This window comes from Eurosta solidaginis, chromosome 4, assembly GCF_040869045.1.
Source record: "Eurosta solidaginis isolate ZX-2024a chromosome 4, ASM4086904v1, whole genome shotgun sequence".
NCBI classification, from domain to species: Eukaryota; Metazoa; Arthropoda; class Insecta; order Diptera; family Tephritidae; genus Eurosta; species Eurosta solidaginis.
This window is the reverse complement of record NC_090322.1, coordinates 150,159,947-150,179,438: the sequence shown is the minus strand read 5'-3', so window position 1 is coordinate 150,179,438 and position 19,492 is coordinate 150,159,947. Positions and strand designations below refer to the sequence as shown.

Below are 19,492 nucleotides of genomic sequence, written 5' to 3'. Positions count from 1 at the left end.
TGATATTCGATCTATGGAATAACGGAATAACTAAAAAAAAAAGTAATCATCCATTTTCTAAAAAAATTATGTATAGATAAAATTGATTACTTTTTCTTATCAAAGAATCATACTATCTAAAATCTTACCAAGTAGGATTCTTATAAATTTATTTTTACCTGCATTGTTAAGTTTTTTCACTTTTCTCAAAAGGTTGATTTTTGAGCTATACCGTTATTCCATACATCCACTAATTTATGCTACCCATAATCTTTAAATTAAAGCTTGTAACATTTTTAAATTTAGATAAGTAAAAACGCAAAATATCGCTCGGAATCCCGTTCATTCTCACATCATTAACAACAAAATGCTGAATTTATGGGGCCTACCTATAAATTCTGTAAATTCTTGTGTATTTTCACATCTAAGCATCTGCATACTGTATATCTGTGAAATATGATCAGTCTGTAGATGAAGTAAATAAATAAAATGTATTGAGGTTCACTGTAGGCGAAAGTGAAATGACTAACCACAAATAAAGTGCACTTCGTCTAATCCTAGTGTGCATCTATGTTCTATATTAGTCCTCCCTTAGACGAAGTGCACTTTATTATGTGGTTAGTCATTTCACTTTCGCCTACAGTGAACCTCAATACCTTTTATTTATTTACTTCATCTACAGACTGATCATATTTCACAGATATACAGTATGCAGATGCTTAGATGTGAAAATACACAAGACAATACATAAGATAAATATGTCAACGTCTTTGATGTGTGTACTTGTCATCATAGCTGTAAAAATTTATGCTGATTATACTCAGTTGAGCAGAGCTCACAGAGTATATTAACTTTGATGGGATAACGGGTGGTTGTACAGGTATAAAGGAATCGAGATAGATATAGACTTCCATATATCAAAATCATCAGTATCGTGCCATGGAGCCATTTCCGTCCGTCCGCCCGTCCGACTGTCCGTTAACACGATAACTTGAGTAAATTTTGAGATATCTTGATGAAATTTTGTACGTAGGTTCCTGGGCACTCAGATCGCTATTTAAAATGAACGATATCGGACAATAACCACGCCCACTTTGTCGATATCGAAAATTTCGAAAAATTGAAAAAGTGCGATAATTCATTACCAAATACGGATTAAGCGATGAAACTTGGTAGGTGAGTTGTATTTATGACGCAGAATAGAAAACTAGTAAAATTTTGGACAATGGGCGTGGCACCGCCCACTTTTAAAAGAAGGTAATTTAAAAGTTTTGCAAGCTGTAATTTGGCAGTCGTTGAAGATATCATGATGAAATTTGGCAGGAACGTTACTCTTATCACTATATGTCTGCTCAAAAAAAATTCGCAAAATCGGAGAACGACCACGCCCACTTTTTAAAAAATTTTTTTTTTTTAATTCAAATTTTAAAAGAAAAGTTAATATTACAGTATATAAGTAAATTATGTCAACATTCAACTCCAGTAATGATATGGTGCAATAAAATACAAAAATAAAAGAAAATTTTAAAATGGGCGTGGCTCCGCCCTTTTTCATTTAATTTGTCTAGGATGCTTTTAATGCCATAAGTCGAACAAAAATTTACCAATCCTTGTGAAATTTGGTAGAGGCTTAGATTCTATGACAGTAACTGTTTTCTTTGAAAAAGGGCGAAATCGGTTGAAGCCACGCCCAGTTTTTATTCACAGTCGACCGTCTGTCCTTCCGCTCGGCCGTTAACACGATAACTTGAGCAAAAATCGATATATCTTTACTAAACTCAGTTCACGTACTTATCTGAACTCACTTTATATTGTTGTAAAAAATGGTCGAAATCCGACTATGACCACGCCCACTTTTTCGATATCGAAAATTACGAAAAATGAAAAAAAATGCCATAATTATATACCAAATACGAAAAAAGGGATGAAACATGGTAATTGGATTGGTCTATTGACGCAAAATATAACTTTAGAAAAAATCTTGTTAAAATGGGTGTGACACCTACCGTATTAAGTAGAAGAAAATTTAAAAGTTTTGCAGGGCGAAATCAAAAGCCCTTGGAATCTTGGAAGGAATATTGTTGGTGGTATTACATATATAAATAAATTAGCGGTACCCGACATATGATGTTCTGGATCACCCTGGTCCACATTTTGGTCTATATCTCGAAAACGCCTTCACATATACAACTAAGGGCCACTCCCTTTTAAAACCCTCATTAATACCTTTAATTTGATACCCATATCGTACAAACACATTCTAGAGTCACCCCTGGTCCACGTTTATGGCGATATCCCGAAAAGGCGTCCACATATAGAACTAAGGCCCACTCCTTTTTAAAATACTCATTAACACCTTTCATTTGATACCCATATTGTACAAAAAATTTCTAGAGTCACCCCTGGCCCACCTTTATAGCGATATTTCGAAAAGGCGTCCACCTATAGAATTAAGGCCCACGCCCTTTTAAAATACTCATTAAAATCTTTCATTTGATACCCATAATGTACAAACACATTCTAGAGTCACCCCTGATCCATCTTTATGGCGATATCCCTAAATGGCGTCCATGTATAGAACTATGGCCCACTTCCTCTTAAAATACTCTTTAATACCTTCCATTTGATACCCATATCATACAAACAAATTCTAGAGTCACCCCTGGTCCACCTTTATGGCAATATATGAAAAAGGCGTCCACCTATAGAACTAAGGCCCACGCCCTTATAAAATACTCATTAACACCTTTCATTTGATACCCATATCGTGCAAACAAATTCTAGAGTCACCCCTGGTCCACCTTTATGGCGATATCTCGAAAAGGCGTCCACCTATAGAACTAAGGCCCACGCCCTTTAAAAATACTCATTAACACCTTTCATTTGATACCCATATCGTACAAACAAATTCTAGAGTCACCCCTTGTCCACCTTCGTGACATATCTGAAAAAGGCGTCCACCTATAGAACTAAGGCCCACGCCCTTTTAAAATAATCATTAACACCTTTCATTTGATACCCATATCGTACAAACAAATTCTAGAGTCACCCCTGGTCCACCTTTATGGCGATATCTCGAAAAGGCGTCCACCTATAGAACTAAGGCCCACGCCCTTTAAAAATACTCATTAACACCTTTCATTTGATACCCATATCGTACAAACAAATTCTAGATTCACCCCTGGTCCACCTTTATGGCAATATCTGAAAAAGGCGTCCACCTATAGAACTAAGGCCCACGCCCTTTTAAAATACTTATTAACACCTTTCATTTGATACCCATATCGTACAAACAAATTCTAGAGTCACCCCTGGTCCACCTTTATGGCAATATCTGAAAAAGGCGTCCACCAATAGAACTAAGGCCCACGCCCTTTTAAAATACTCATTAACACCTTTCATTTGATACCCATATCGTACAAAAAAATTCCAGAGTCACCCCTGGTCCACCTTTATGGCGATATCTCAAAAAGGCATCCACCTATAGAACTAAGGCCTAGTCCCTTTTAAAATACTCTTTAACACCTTTCATTTGATACCCATATCGTACAAACAAATTCTAGAGTCACCCCTGGTCCACCTTTATGGCGATATCTCGAAAAGGCGTCCACCTATAGAACTAAGGCCCACGCCCTTTCAAAATACTCATTAACACCTTTCATTTGATACCCATATTGTACAAACGCATTCCAGAGTCACCCCTGGTCCACGTTTATGGCGATATCCCGAAATGGCGTCCACCCATAGAACTAAGGCCCACTCCCTTTTAAAACACTTATTAACACCTTTCGTTTGATACCCATATTGTGCAAATGCATTCTAGAGTCAACCCTGGTCCACTTTTATAACGATATTCCGAAAAGGCTTCCACCTATAGAACTAAGGCCCACTCCATTTTAAAATACTCATTAGCACCTTTCATTTGATACTCATATAGTACAAACAAATTCTAGAGTCACCCCTGGTCCACCTTTACGGCGATATCTCGAAAAGGCCCACGCCCTCTTAAAATACTCATTAACACCTTTCATTTGATACTCATATAGTACAAACAAATTCTAGAGTCACCTGTGGTCCATCTTTATGGCGATATCTCGAAAGGCGTCCATCTATAGAAGTTAGGCCCACGCCCTTTTAAAATACTCATTAATACCCATATCATACAAAATAAATTCTAGAGTCACCCCTGGTCCACCTTTATGGTGATATCTCGAAAAGGCGTCCACCTATAGAACTTAGGCCCACTCCCTTTTAAAATTATCATTAACACATTTCATTTGATACTCATATCGTACAAACAAATTCTAGAATCAAGCCTGGTCCACCTTTATGGCGATATCCCTAAATGGCGTCCATCTATAGAACTATTGCCCACTTCCTCTTAAAATACTCTTTAATATCTGCCATTTGATACGCATGTCATACAATCACATTCCAGGGTTACCCTAGGTTATTTTTACAACATGGTGATTTTCCCTTACTTTGTCTCCACAGCTCTCAACTGAGTATGTAATGTTCGGTTACACCCGAACTTAGCCTTCCTTACTTGCTTTTTCTACATTCAACGACACTCACCGAAGACCTTGGGGAGTGCTATCGATGTTGATGGTCCTATGCCGGATGCAGATCCGGTACGTTCCGGTACCAAGCCCGATCATCTCGGGAACGATTTGGTATGACCACATGCGACCTTCTAGGCCATACCACCCTCCCACCCCCTAGATCCATGAGGAGTTCGGGGTCGCCAGAGCCTCGGCTATTAATGAAACAGGATTCACCACAGATAGGTGAGGTTGACGATTGGGTTGGATAAGCTATATTTTGAACTGGCAACACCTTGAAAGAGTTGCTTTACACAATCCCTTGAATTTATTTGGTATTTTAGTCGCCTCTTACGACAGGCATACCTACCGCGGGTATATTATAACCTCCTAACCTGCTGGGGAAAGGAGATTTTATCTTTTTTTTTTATATAATATAAACAAGGATTCATATTTGTTTGCAGCTTATGGACTCCGAAACAACTCCGCCGATTTTATTCAAATTTGAAGAATAGCTTTACAGCAACCAGGAAAGTGATCCTGTGAAGTTTATTTGCGGGAAGTGGATCTGATATATTCGAATAAATTCTATTCATGTTCAATTTGGCTGAAATTTGGTATATAGGTAGCCCTTTGCCTAGATACATTTTTCCGAGATATGGGCCAATGACCGACTGGGCCTGGGACTTGAACTGGGACTGGGACTGTAATGGAGAAAAGAAAAGAGGGAAGCAGAAAAGGAACTGAGAAAGAGATAGGGTTAGACAAATACAGAGAGATGGGGAAAGATCAAACGGAAAATAAGTGAGGAAAAGACGGAGAGCGAGAAAGAGACACAGAGAAAGAGAAAGGAACCGGCAAGAGTAAATAAAATAACAAAATGATAAGGAAAATGTGGAGAGAGGAGTAGGGAGAGTAGGAGGTAAAAACTTCTTAAAAGTTATGCAGCAGTTGGGGCAGAACAACGTCTGTCGGGTTTATTAGTTTAGTAACATAATAATTTGTAATTGTGCCAATTTGGTCTTTTTGCTGGGTTTCAGCTTTACGGACGGTAAATGAGAGGCTAACACTTAGTTCGCTATTTCCGCATCTTAATCAGGGAAATACGAATAAATATTTTGTGAAAATATTTTTCTTTTTTTAATATAGTTGTACGCTTGGAAAATTTGCCAATCAAGTCTGTAAATTACATGTTAATTAGAACTTTAATTACTACTCTAAAAGTCAGCCCCTCACGAATTCTCTGTAGCATATCGTTGAGTTATTTGGCGACTAATTTCTCAGTATTTAAATACTTAGTTTCATAACAAAATTAGTTTCATGTTAATGGAAATTATTTGCTACATACATACATACATCCAAGTTTTTCCTGAATCAAACTTACTTATATGATTATATGTCTTTCGAATTTGGCTTGAATTTGATTCACCAAGTTGATGTATTAAACAAGTAAAGAAGGTTAAGTTCGGGTGTAACCGAACATTACATACTCAGTTGAGAGCTATGGTGACAACATAAGGGAAAATAACCATGTAGGAAAATGAACAGAGGGAAACCCTGGAATGTGTTTGTATGACATGTCTATCAAATGAAAGGCACTAAAGAGTATTTTATGAGGGAGTGGGCCATAGTTCTATAGGTGGACGCCGTTTCGAGATATCGCCATAAAGGTGGACCAGGGGTGACTCTAGAATGCGTTTGTACAATATGGGTGTCAAATGAAAGTTGTTAATGAGTGTTTTAAAAGGGAGTGGGCCTTAGTTCTATAGGTGGACGCCTTTTCGAGATATCGCCATAAAGGTGGACCAGGGGTGACTCTAGAATGTGTTTGGACGATATTGGTATCAAATTAAAGGTATTAATGAGAGTTTTAAAAGGGAGTGGTGGTAGTTGTTTATGTGAATGCGTTTTCCAGATATCGACCAAAATGTGGACCAGGGTGACCCAGAACATCATCTGTTGGATACCGCTAATTTATTTATATATGTAAAAGCTGCCAAGATTTAAAGGGTTTTTTATTTCGCACTGCAGAACTTTTTCATTTTCTTCTACTTAATATGGTAGGTGTCACAACCATTTTACAAAGTTTTTTCTAAAGTTATATTTCGCGTCAATAAACCAATCCAATTACTATGTTTCATCCCTTTTTTCGTATTTGGTATAGAATTATGTCATTTTTTCATTTTTCGTAATTTTCGATATCGAAAAAGTGGGCGTGGTCATAGTCGGATTTCGTTCATTTCAGTAAAAATATGTGAATTTTTGCTCAAGTTATCGTGTTAAGGGTCATGCGGAAGGACAGACGGACGACTGTGTATAAAAACTGGGCGTGGCTTCAACCGACTTCGCCCATTTTCACAGAAAACAGTTAACGTCATAAAATCTATGCCCCTACCAAATTTCAAAAGGATTGGTAAATTTTTGTTCGACTTATGGCATTAAAAGTATCCTAGACAAATTAAAAGAAAAAGGGCGGAGCCACGCCCATTTTGAAATTTTCTTTTATTTGTGTATGTTGTTGCACCATATCATTACTGGAGTTGAATGTTGACATAATTTACTTATTTATATACTGTAAAGATATTAAATTTTTTGTTAAAATTTTACTTAAAAAAATTTTTTTTTTAAAAGTGGGCGTGGTCCTTCTCCGATTTTGTTAATTTTTATGAAGCGTACATATAGTAATAGGAGTAACGTTCCTGCCAAATTTCATCATGATATCTTCAACGACTGCCAAATTACAGCTTGCAAAACTTGTAAATTACCTTCTTTTAAAAGTGGGCGGTGCCACGCCCATTGTCCAAAATTTTACTAATTTTCTATTCTGCGTCATAAGTTCAACTCATCTACCAAGTTTCGTCGCTTTATCTGTCTTTTGTAATGAATTATCGCACTTTTTCGGTTTTGCGAAATTTTCGATATCGAAAAAGTGGGCGTGGTTATAATCCGATATCGTTTATTTTAAATAGCGATCTGAGATGAGTGCTCAGGAACCTACATACCAAATTTCATCAAGATACCTCAAAATTTACTCAAGTTATCGTGTTAACGGACGGATGGATGGACGGACGGACATGGCTCAATCAAATTTTTTTTCGAACCTGATTATTTTGATATATGGAAGTCTATATCTATCTCGATTCCTTTATATATGTACAACCAACCGTTATCCAATCAAACTTAATATACTCTGTGAGCTCTGCTCAACTGAGTATAAAAATGCAGACAAAAATCAACTACGAAGTATACATACAGACAGTTTTATTTTTACGTATAAGGCTATCAGAAACATAAGAAATACTCATATTACATGATGTTGCTGAGTTGCGAGTATCATAATTTCCGTTGTTCATGCTTCATTCTACATACATACATACATACAAAAAACAATTTCAATTTAAATTATGGAATTCAAGTGCTACACGTAGTGGAATCCATCCCCCATAACACCACCAACATACCAGCTTAACCCCAATCAGCAATGAACCGTTATGTTGCTGCACCTTTGCTCTTCGCTCGAGTTGAGCAACAAAAGTCATCAACCAGGGGCCAACTACTACTTAAACCATATGTATTTATTTGTTTGTAAGAATGTGTGGCATGCCGCCGAGGGAAAGAATATGCAAATATTAAAATTACAAAAATACATATGTATAAGTATCGATGTAGATGTATGTATATATTCAAATGTACATCTATAACCTGCAGTCAATTGAACTAGTTTTAAACGATTCTAAAATTACTTAGCATCAATTATAATTATATAAAAATTATCCACCTCCTCCAGTATGGTGAATGATTGCAGGGTTCCCGGACACAGAGATATTGCTGGCACACAATCTAACATATCTACCGAAAACCCGCAGTGGCAATGATGGGGATGAGAAAGACATTGTACACCACTTCCAATGTAATTGGCCTGGCTTCTTCAGAATATGACATCGATTTTTAAATCAACGCTTTTTCGACTGTCTAGCAGATCTTGGCTATTTAAAAATCGGGGAAACGAAGGTGGCATGTGGGTCTAAAGCCTCTAACACCCATGTTTTCTATTGAAGCTAGGTAACAATTTGTGGGTGATCGCAACTATGGCATGGAGCGAAGCACTGCTACCAGAAAAAGAAGTGCAGAAGATCAGAGGTTTCAACAGTGCCTAACGTAACCTACTGGCTGACTAGTCGATTTCAGTTCCTTTCCTCAACTTTATTGTTATACCTTTCTTCCTGCTCTTCTTCCTCATCCCGACGCTGTCCTTCAACCTCGCCCTCACCTAATACCCTTTCCTCACCTCTCTTCGCTCTACCTCCTGTCCCCCCTATTGCTTTCTCCCTCTCTCTTACCCATCCCTCGCCTTCTTATACCTCCTCTTCACCTACATTTGCCCCCTCCCTCTCAGTTAATCTCTTCTTCTTATGTTCCCATCCAGCTTCCTTCACCGCCCCTGCTTTCTGAAAAAGTATCCCGAATATTAACCAAGCATAAAGCTGCTTGTGCACCAGATATCAAGTATATCTCCCTATAAATAAAATATTTTTTAATAGACCAATATTTTTTAATAGACCACTTCTTGTGCTTAAGCTGCAGTCAAGTCACTATATACATATTTGTATAGCCAGGCGGCCATTAAGCTTATACTCTCACATAGTACCTAATCAAGAAGTGTCCTGGTGTGCAAACATGCAGTGGAGAGGCTGCACTCGACCTGCCCCATACATCTATATTGGGCTCCCGTCGTTAAAGGATAGAAAATAACAAAAAGTTGGCAGGATGGGAGGGTGCAGCTTTCGATGATTCGGCAGAAGACATCCCAATCAGCTTGGAAGAAATCAAAACGAGACAGGAGTTGCATCTGATCCATCAAGCAGAATAGGCGTAGACAGAAGTGCGTGGCTTCTTTCTAAGATCTAAGGAAATCTTACGATATTATACTTACAAAGTTGCTCATGTCTCTAAAGAGAGATGACTTAATGCTCTTGATGGACACACTAACTCGAACCTGCCTTCTGGCGTCATGTGGTTACATTAGGCCTCGTCACTAACAGCAGATGTAGAAAGTGCGTTTTGTGTTCGTGTCTTGCGCTCGTGAGCTCAAGACTCCAGCTATTAGGGGCTGTGCAGCCGTCTCACCTAACTTAACCTAATCACTTCCCAAGAAGGATAAAATAACAAAGTAACAAGGTACCTACTTGAAAACTTTCAAGTTAGCAGTATTGAAGACTACTCCAATGATTTCGAAAATATGTGATATCAAAATTTTGCTCGCTCATTGCCTTTTAGTCACCTCTATGGTATAATTTCCTCACTTTCCTCGCTTCATCTTTTCTCAGAGGAGCTCTCACTTTCCTTTTTTGTTATGAAATTCACTTCTCGTTAGGAATACTTTATGGACCTAAGCTTTTGTCCATTCCCAATACTTGTCTTTTTCGGACTAGTTTGATTACAGTCAGAAAATGCAAGTAATATTTGTTTCCTGAATATTTTGGTGCTCCGCTGTAGGGTGTGTCTACATGGTAGACTCTGTAAGTTCGTATGCATATTTTTTATGTAGGTGGATTGGTGCATGTAGAACAACCACCCATCACTTTCCGTAGTCATATGTGGTCTTGCTTCCATTACTTAAAGTTCCCACCACGCATTTACACAAATATCTAGAGTTTCATCTAATTTTTAGTCATAAAGTTAGTTAATTGGTTTGGTATACAGCAAACAAATCCAATTAAGTAACCAACTGATGGATAATTTATTTTACAGATTTTACAAAAGAATTGTCAAAATGTTCAACAAAGACGATAGATACTTGGTTTATATATTCCACAATAATATGGATAGGTTAGGTTCAACCCGCCGGTTCGTGAGGACCTCACGCAGACTGAATGAGACCATAGTGTTATCACAAGTGAATGGCCAAACTGTAAAACTCTCTCAAAAAGTAAGTCCTATGTTATAAAATACCTTCGTACTCTTGGCAAATACTCGGAGCTTTCTAGGACCTATGCCACTTATAATAGGGGTAGTATAAATAAATGCTTGTTCTAGTCTCTTTTGGATCATGTATATTAATCGTGATTTTTGTGGGAGCAGAAATCCTACCAGGGAAAAAACTTTTCTGCTCCTCTTGCCCTTTTAGTAGCAAATTTACTTCCTCGCGGTTTAAGCTAGTTTTGCCGAAGTGACGGTCCTTTTCCGATTATGAATAATGCACTGTCGAGTACGATTCGAATTGACTGAGTTGAAGGAGAGGAAATATCAACTTTGCCTATATATTTTTATCAAAACACGTTTGGAAATAACTGTACCACCGAACGCGATGGAAGGTCAAGAGAAAGTAGTGAAAAGCTTTATAAACGTGCATCATTCTTCAAGCAAATCTTGATGTACTCAGGTAAGTTCCCTTGAACCCGTGAGCTTTACACATACTCAGCAATTTTTCAAGCGATATCTTATTACGTCACACCGGCCTAGAAACGATTTATTTTATGTGAAAATATTTTTAAAGCTTTGTAACTGTCATTTGTAAAAGGTCATTTGCCTTTGAAAGGCACAAACCTTACTATAACCTAGCAAACCACAAGTGCGAAATATTAAAGACTATTTAGAATATAACCGAGGTAAGGCATACCAGGTGTAAATGGGCATCTAAAATCCTAGATACCCAATCTGAAACAAGGTGGAATTATTCGAAACTTAGGAAAATTTCGGAATGTGCCAATTTGAATGATCCACTATGAACGAAAACTCGTACCGTGATAAAAGGTGCCCAATCATTACTTCAGGTGCGGATGCGCGCTACGTGAACTCCTTGGCTTCTCACACGCGAATGAGCCAGGCATTCATCTACTCGTTTGTTCAGAAGTATAAGTATACGTGTGAGGGAATTTGCTGAACGTATCCCAGTTTCACATCACGACGTCATGCCATCGATGACACTACCCGGGGATAGACCGCCAAGTGCATCTTCTGCCGGCCTTCGTTTGTAGGCATTCGCATTCGAAGAAGAAGATGTGGCGTACATCGCACATAGGTAGATTTTCAAGTTTTAGGCGGCCAAAAATATTTTATTGCCTATATCTTCTTAAAACTGTTTAATAAATGAAAAATTATAATAATTTGTGAAAATAATCGGTTATATTAAAAAAATAGATATTACACTGTGTAACCCAAAAAAATACCTGCGCAGTGAGGTTATTTTTCATGTTGTACAGCAACAAGGGTGTATCAAACCCTCTATCTAACCCCCTATCTGCAAGTATCTGCAGCTAAATTTAATGCAGTTGGCAAGCTAATTGTGCGAAGTACCATGTTCAAAACTAATTTTCACTTGGACGGACTTGGAAACATAACAAAACTGGTTTTGAACACAATATTCACGTTAAAACATGCGATTTCACATAGGTTAAAAAAAAACCAAAACACGCGTTTCAGAAATAGCTAAATTCCGATTACTTGACAGCTAACGCCAGGTATGCGATGGATGGGAAGGGGTAGAATTATTGTTCCCCTGTCTATTCTTAAGCTGTGGTAGTGCTTTTTTTTTAATTGTGGCAACTTTCAGAAATTCAATTATAGCCGCCTAAATGTCTAAAATCTACCTATGTGCATCGTCTATATTATCACTTTATTTAACGACGGCACCCTGTCTCAGCTTTCTCAGCTCAATTTTTTACTGCCGCTTAGATTACAAATTATATTGGCAGTAGTTTTATAAATTAGAATTCGATTGAACAAAAAGTTATACATGTGTTGTGTTGAAAACTCCGTGATTATCTGATGGTTTTTTAGTTCTTGAATAATGAATTATGATGCTTTTTATCTCTCTGATCATTGAGTATACGATAACTGATTTAAATGTTTGCTGGGTATTTATAATGGATGCTACTTTTCGCATCAGGGGCGCAATTTTGGAGGAGACTGTGGGCGGAGAAGTCAAACGAATACGGCTAGTCTGGCGTGCCAATCCAAATGAGCTTAAGCACGGGAGGCAATATGCCTTGTAAGTATACATATGTATTTACTCTAATGGCGTTTTCTTTTCTGAAATAAATTGTTGCCTAAGTAAATGGGAAAGCCCTAATAGAGTTACTCCTACCCAAGAAAATTTTGACCATTTATAGTGCATGCAAAGAATATAAATTGTTACCCCGTGTATTAGCTGATTTTCAGGATAAGCAATTATTTTCCTCATTTCAACTTTCTTCGCTAAAAATTTGTTACGTTAAGAAAATAAATTGTCACCATCAGCAGGTTTAGCAGAGTTGCACTGCTACACCGCCATTTTATGCAGGGTAAAAGTGTAACGCTTTTGCGTTGCGAGCAGGAAACAATTTTCACAAAATAACGAAATACCCCGTTACCTGCTTTTTAGAATAGAACAAAATATATTTACAACCCTTGCGCGGCGTACAAAAAGCGTAACACTTTTGCCAGAAAAGGAAACGATATAAGAAATAAAACTATCAAATCCAGGACTTCATCCGATTTCAGGAAACCGTCTTAAATTATAATTGCAGAATTTTTTATTTATTGAATTTTAGCCATTTTTATAGAAAGTTGTGTGTATAGTTTGACTTCTTACCTAATGTATTAAAACTAGAAGAAAACCCGGACACTATGGACACACTCGGTATACTTATGTGTGGTCCGTATAAAACCATCTGTTCGAAAACCAATATAAAGGCACTAACGTCTCGCAGATATCATAACAATAAATGAGAAAGTCACCTTTTCAATCGCTTATGGTTCCCCTTCATACAAAAAAACCTAACGCATCCACTGCTTAAAAGAAAATTCCACCAAAAGCGAACTGTGTAAAATAATCGTTCATTTCTTAACAAAATTGCGTGTGAAGCTCAACCTCGTCTTGCGTTCCTGACAATTTGAAAAGCATTTTTAACAAACACTCATACAAATACTTAAAAACGCATTTACATTCACTGAAGGGTGAACAAACCCATGAAGCTTACCACAGCTAAACAAACACAAAATTTCATTGGGTAACTGTAGTACCTTAATGATAGATATATAAAGACCTCCTTATATAAAAAAATTTGATTGTGCGAAATTGGACGATAACCCGCCCACTTTTTCAAAAATTTAAACAAATGGAAAAAATTAGATAATTCAAAAACCAATACCGCTAAGCTAATGCAAATTGGTAGGTGGATTGGCTTTATGACTCAAAACATATGTTCAAAACCATTTTGGAATATGGTGGTGGCACCACCCACATTTAGAATAAGAATATTTGGAAATTTAACAAGTCGTAAATTAAAAGCCATTAAAGATATTACATTGAAATTAGGCAGACACTATCCTTGCCAAATTATTTTATAATCAAAATCGGTTAAACCGCACCCACCTTTCCTAAAGGTCCAACCTTAACAAAGTTTGCAATAACTCTATGGTATTTAACTACATTTGACTGACATTCTACCTCATTAGTGGTATGGTTGAGCTAAGAACAAAACTTAAACAAATTTTCAACATGGGCGTGAATCGCCCCTTTTTTGTTACTCTTTCCAAAACACTTTTAGTGCCATATGTAAAATCTCCCATTCCTATTAGTAAATAAACACAACGAGAGTAAGCCATTTACACACATACATAAAAGGCGACGAAGAATAATAACCAGCAGCTTGAAGCAAAGAGAAACAAGAGCAGAAGCTGTTACCCACACACAATGTAGGCAAATATGAGTATCAAATGAAAGATACTAGTTACTATATCAATAACGGTTAAATTTATTGCAACGAATTTCAGGAATTCCAATTATTATGCACCTTCTGCTAACGTTCGAATCACTAAACTGTTGAATAAATCACTCCAATATTCAATATTGCAAACTGGCCTTTATTTAGATTACTTTGGGCTTAGTACTTCAAAATTATACTTCACAACCAATAGCGTGTTTATATCAAAACTGATTCATTATTACTCAGCTTGCGCTGCTTTTATACTCTCTGTTGCCTCGTCCACATATTTCTCCAAAAGTCTAGACGTTTCACCATCTAGAATTGATGTATCTCCTGCTTGGTAATTTAGTTACATATATACGTGTGTATGTGGGAGTAAAAACTTCGGCTCATGACTACATGTGTGTGTGTGAGAGATACCTCTTCACTTCGAGCTGCTGGTTATGTGTGTGTATGTACTTCTCGTCGCCTTCCATGCAGTGCTGGGTAAATTCAATTCCATTACATTACCCATTACATTCCTCAGTAATTGGAAAAGTAATCAATTCCTTTCCTCCACGGCAAAGGAATTGATTACATTTCAATTCCTCAAAAAAAAATACCAAAAGTAATTTCGTTTTTTGAGGCTCAAGTACAAAAATTTTTTTCTTGTAATTGAAAAAAAAAATACTTTGCTCAAATGTAATTTCTGCCCCAGTACTTTCGAAAGGAATTGCAAATGTAATTGAAAATTTTCCAATTACATTACAAGGAATTGAAAAAGTACTTTCGAATTTCCCGTTCCATTCCTCAAAGGAATTGCGAAAGTAATTGAAAAACTACAAGTGTATAGGAACTTACGCGGGTTGATGTGGGTGACTTTTCGGGTCACACTTTTCATTATTTTCTCAGATTTTTCTTTTGAGTGGTAACTGGTAAGGGATCTCCTCTCCTTCCTCCGCTATCAAAGGGTAGTGGCTATAGGTAAGCGGCATACTTTTTAATTCTCTTTGATTCATTCAGCTGGCATAACGTAAATACCAATAATGTTCCGGAAAACTTTTTTCTCGTATTCTTGTTCTTTCGATCCATCAATAGTTGCCTCTTCTGAACCATATTGTAATAAATAATATTAAAGCAGACAATGACAAATCGTCCTTATAAACGTATAAAACCTCAGAAGCATTTGAGGTGAAGTGAAGCTAAGGTATAGCGGCACCAGGTGCTACTAAATATCTCAATGCCAAATGCTTCTTAATATTTAAAAGTTTGCGTAGAAATGATGCATCGCTTCGCCTCCTTGTTTGAAAAGTTTAGTGGTCAGATGTTCTTCTGTGCCTCATTGATTTTAAGTCGGGATATTTGCATTTCCACCTCCTCACAGTACGATGTTGTCCTCGCTTTTGGCAATAAGGCGTTACGCAAAATTTGTGAGTTTTAAGTAATGGTATCCCCATTATTCCAGGGGCTGAAACTGTTATTCCTTTTATAATATATGTAAGTCCTTGCAAAACTATTAATTTTGGACTTTAAACATATTTGGATGAAGAAAAAAATTATTTTTGGGGTTTTTATTTTTTGAGTCCGATAGAACTAGTTAAACTCGGACTTTTAAAAATAAAAGTCCCGATATAAAAGTTAAATCAAGACTTTTATTTTTTAATGCCGAAATAAAAGTCCCGCTTGATAACGAAGAAACGACTTATCCGAATTAAAAAAATTTGGTACCAATCGATTATCCTGGATTCCTAAAATTTAAAACCTTATGGACTTTTGAAAATTTCTGTTAATAATACTAGAAATTTATCGTAAACAAACTAGATCGAAAATCTCGTAGTATAAATGGTGAACTTGCAGTGGATTTTTGCAATAAATTTCGTTCCAATACAACTATTAGAGTGAAAATTGGTAAACCGCATTCTGCTATGATAGGAAAGCTTTCCCAAAAAAGAAATGGTCATAATCGGTCAGTAGCCACGCCTCTTTCTGTATATAGAAATTTCCGCACAGAACATGCAATATTTGAGTATCTAAAGAAGCCACGTTATTTTGAATTCATTGCTAAGTACGTGAATATGTCGGAGTTATTTCGGGACTATTGCGGGATCATTTGGGGATCCTTCCGGTATCATTCCTGGATGACCTTCGGGATCCCGTCAGAGTAATTTCGGGACTTTTTCGGGATCATTTGGGGATCCTTCTGGCATCATTTCTGGATAGTTTTTTTTTAATGCCCGGAATTTTTAATTCCCCGGATGAGGTGAACATAGACACAAACACGACGTGTGACCCGTTACCATCACCGCACAGAGGTTGAAAAAGCCATGAAAAGAGCCAAACCTTCTAATTCAATAGGTCCAAATGGAGTAGTCATGCCAATGCTAAAACATCTTGGCACTGAGGAAGAAAGCTATCTGACGCACGCTTTCGAGCCTGGGAAACCGGCTAACGAAGGTGAGTTATAACGACCGGTATTACTCTGTTCGCCAGTAGGGAAGACATTAGAAACCTTCCTGCTCCGTTTAGTGCGAATCTTCGCCTAGCCACTCATCAGCATGGCTTCCGCAAAATATATAGCACTACCAGCACTGTCAAAAGCTTTTGACACAGTCAACCACGGTACTATACTCCAAGATATAGAAGATTCCGCTTCCCAAGGCAGTCGGTTCTATGTACCGGAGCGACTCGGGATTTTTCCCGACCAAGGACTGTCATTTCAGTGTGACCCCATCTAATTTGTTTCGTCCCTCCCACAAATTGTCATCCTCCCAGCAGCTCCTTGCAGCAGGACTGCTCCATATTCACCTACTCCGGGAAGGCATCGAATCCAATCCGGGTCCGTCTCCTGACCCCGGTCCTGAGAAATGGTTTTGCTGCATCTGCCGGAAAAGAATCATTTTAGGACGGTCATACTCTGTTCAGTGTGTCTCGTGCAAGGGATGGTTGCATCGGACAGGTTGTTCTGGGCTTGATCCCAAAACCCGACGTCCACGTAACTTTTATAAATCTTTTGTGGCTCCTTGCTGTTCACGCCCAAGGGCGTCCCGTAGTCTACGTCTAAGCGCCCCCCCCACTACCTTCCAGCAGCCCCGCTGCTCAGCAAGCCACAACAAGTACCCGCTGCTGCTCGCGCCCCACGGCGCCAACAACTCAAACAGCTGCTACCACTCATAACTACAATCTTCGTAGTAGAGTCGGAAGCGATGCAGAGCAACAGCCCCTGCCCCCGTCTTCTCCCCCCCTCTTTTCCGCCAGCAATCGTGTAGGTCAGGAAACAGACTCTTAGTCCCTACCTCCGTTTGCACCGTTTGCCAGCACAGAATATATATGTTTGCAACATCCGCCCAATGCAGCTCCTGCCTTGGGTGGTGCCACTTCCCTAGTCTCCGCGACGGCAACTCCCCGACGGGTTTCATCGCGCCATGTTGCCAGGTCGCAAACCCAAATCATCCGGGTACCCCAATGCTTGCCCAAGGACGCCCAGTCCTAGGGCCACAACAGCAATTGCGTCCTGGCCTTCCCCAACCCAGGCGTAGTCACCCGTCACTTACCCCCAGAGTGGCGACGTCTCCCCTTATGCACTTCAGAATTCTGCAGTTAAACTGTACTGGACTAACTGGGAAGATTACGGAGATAGTCGATTTCATGAAGCGGCACAACATCCGCATTGCTGTGATTCAAGAGACTAAACTCACAGCAAGATCTGCATTGCAGACCTGCTGTGGGTATAACGTCCACAGGAAAGACCGCGAGAGGGGAAATGGAGGCGGTCTCGCGTTTATCATACACCACTCTGTGCAATATTATATATTTGATCCTGGCATCGACCGCAGGGACAATGTCTTAGAACGTCAAGGCCTATCTGTCCGGTCAGGCGATGCAAACCTAGAAATCATCAACATCTACATCTCTCCTGCCACCTGTTGCCCCAGTGGATACCGCCCTAATATCAGGACCTTACTCACTGGCAACAATCGCATTACCTTAGGCGATTTCAATGCCCATCATGATCTATGGCATTCAAACTTGCGGGCGGACAGTAGGGGTGAGATGTTGGCGGATCAAATAGAAGAAACGACGTTCTGCACAATAAACGGAGACGCCCCCACACGTATGGTAGGAAGCTGTCACAGCTCGCCAGATATCTCAATCGTGAGCGCAGAACTCGTAAACTGCGTCAACTGGCAGCCGATGGTAACATTGGCATCCGACCACCTGCCCATACTTATTTCGCTTGAGCGTAACGCCGACTTCATCGTCACTGAAAAACGCACTTTCATAAACTTCAAAAACGGAAAGTGGGAAGAATATAAATCCTTCACAGACAGCCGCCTAGCTGCCCTCCCTATCCCGACTGATGCCCGCCAAGGGGAGCGTGCCTTACGTAAGGTCATTAAATCCGCCTCGGCACATTTCATTCCCGCCGGGAGAATTCCCGAAAGCCGGCCCCACTTCCCGGCGGATGCCGCAAACTTAGCGAGAGAACGTGACCTTATATGACAGCTTGACCCAGGCGACCCCCAAATAAGGGATATAAACCAACGCATCAGATTGCTTGTAGATGAACACTAGCGGGCGAAATGGGAGGAGCACCTAAGAGGTTATAACCTCTCTACCGGTGTGGGTAAACTTTGGTCCACCGTAAAGTCCCTATCGAATCCGACTAAGCACAAAGACAAAGTTTCCATCGCATTTGGCTACAAAGTGCTGTCGGACGCGAAAAAATGCGCGAGCGCTTTCTGCCGACAATATATAATGCATCCTACGGTCGACAAAGATAGACGGAGAGCCAATAGACGCGCACATAAACACAAATTCAGCGCGTGACCAATCACCATCACCGCTAAAGAGGTTGAGGACGCCATTGGTCGTGCTAAACCATCCAAAGCAGTGGGCCCAGACGGCATAGCCTTGCCGATGCTTAAAAACCTAGGGAAAGAGGGGTTCAAATATTTAGCGCATGTCTTCAATCTGTCTCTTTCCACCTTTGTCATACCTGAGAAATGGAAAATGGCCAAGGTGGTCCCGCTACTAAAGCCTGGGAAACCAGTTAACATAGGTGAGTCGTATCGTCCGATATCTCTCCTATCGCCTGTGGCAAAGACGCTTGAAGCCATTTTGCTCCCTTATTTCCAAGCAAATTTGCAGCTAGCACCTCATCAGCATGGCTTCAGAAAACTCCATAGCACCACCACCGCGCTAAATGCCATTAGCACCCAGATAAATTGCGGTTTAAATCAATACCCCCACCATAGAACAGTACTCGTAGCGCAAGACCTATCAAAAGCTTTTGATACGGTCAAC

General features: G+C 39.1%; 1 protein-coding gene across 6 annotated transcripts in view; it reads left to right on the top strand.

The window, feature by feature from the left end:
• LOC137250497 (uncharacterized) overlaps positions 1 to 19,492 on the top strand; it is a 178,729-nt gene that overhangs the window by 107,550 nt on the left and 51,687 nt on the right. Inside the window, exon 3 of one of the 6 annotated variants that reach the window (XM_067783392.1) lies at positions 10,272 to 10,449. The exons of the other annotated variants lie outside the window; for them this stretch is intronic. The gene's annotated coding sequence lies outside the window, so the exon portion shown is untranslated. The remainder of the gene's footprint in view (positions 1 to 10,271; positions 10,450 to 19,492) is intronic. 6 annotated transcript variants of the gene reach the window in all.